Below are 1,561 nucleotides of genomic sequence, written 5' to 3' on the forward strand. Positions count from 1 at the left end.
GGCGGGTGCCTATAGTTCCAGCTACTTGCGAGGCTGAGGCAAGAGAATCGCTTAAGCCCATGAGTTTGAGGTTGTAGTGAGTTGTGATGCCATAGTACTCTACCGAGGGCAACAAAGTGAGACTGTGTCTCAAAAGACAAAAAAACATCAGGCCATGTGGTTCTACCTAAAACCTTCATGGGCTTCCATCTCTCTCCAAGTAAAAGCCAGAGTCACCACAGCAGCCTGCATGGCCTCCCCTGACCTGCTGCAGAGAGCCACACGCACACTGTCCATTTAGCCCACAGTTCTCTCAGGTGGTGACAATGGCAGTGTGTCTTGGGTCAGTTTCCCTGAAAAGAGATCTTCTAGACAGATTTGCCTACAGGGCACATACTGGATGAAACTCCTAAGAACACTACCTGTAAGGAAGTGAGAAAAGAGGATTGGGCCTAGGGAGAAAACTGCAAGGCCAGTGTAAGAGGTGGACTCCACCTCTCAGAGGAGCTCTGGTGCTGGGAAGGCCCTGTGAAGGGGTCCCAGATTGGGGCAAGGAGAGCAGACTGGTCATCAGATGAGAGCTGCCCCAGGGGAGTAGTTAGCCTTAGGCAAGGTAGCTACCTTGGCAGAAGACCACTGCTGACAAGCTGGTGGCTCTCCCTGAAGCTGAGGGTCCCCCAGTACTTACTCTCCATTGCTGGCACAAAGGCCGCCTCCTGGACCAGTGTTTTATCCACTGGCAAAAACACACCCCAAACCTACAGCCCCCACATCTGTAACCTTACCTGCTCCTTAGCTGATTCTCTTTTCTCCTTTAGCACCTTCTCAAATTTCTCCTAGGCCGGGCAAAGTGCTCATACCTGTACTCACAACACTCTGGGAGGCTGAGGTGGATGGATGGCCTGAGCAAGGTCCAGACCCTATATCTACTAAAAATAGAAAAATTATCCAGGCATTGTGTCAGGAGCCTGTAGTGCCAACTACTCGGGAGACCAAGGCAGGAGGATAGCTTGAACCTAGGAGTTTGAAGTTGCTGTGAGCTATGCTGATGCCACTCTAGCTTGGGCAGCAGAGTGAGGCTCTGTCTCAAAAACAAACAAAAAAAAAGTAGTCCTAAATCTTTAAGTGTTGGCTGTGAGGTCCTGGAAAGACTTGGACTTAGAACAAAAGAAAACCGAATTGAACCCAGGCTCGACTACTTACTAGCTTTGCAAACTTGGGCTTCTAATGCTTCCCACACAGGAGAGTGGAAGAGGACATGCAACAGAGTTTAATCTATCCAATAGTTCAGTAAGTGCTCCAGAACATGGTCACTACAGGGCAATTATTGTTACCCTCTCCCCATTGTGATATCCCTTGGCTGCAACAGTGCTGGGCCTTCAGTGTGTGCTAAACATGTGTTGGAGTGGATGCCACTCCATGCACTGGAATCTGTAAGCCTGGCACTCAGGACGTCCATGGAAGGGATGAGCTCAGCGTAGGCCTCTCACCCCTGAGCTCTCTGCAGATTCAGCCTGTGGGGAGCAGCAGGCCTCCTGCTGGGGACCCCTGGGAGTGCTGGGGATGAGCAATCCTGTGTCTG

The sequence above is a fragment of the Otolemur garnettii genome, unplaced genomic scaffold (assembly GCF_000181295.1).
Source record: "Otolemur garnettii isolate 467f Iridium unplaced genomic scaffold, OtoGar3 scaffold00022, whole genome shotgun sequence".
Classification (NCBI taxonomy): Eukaryota; Metazoa; Chordata; class Mammalia; order Primates; family Galagidae; genus Otolemur; species Otolemur garnettii.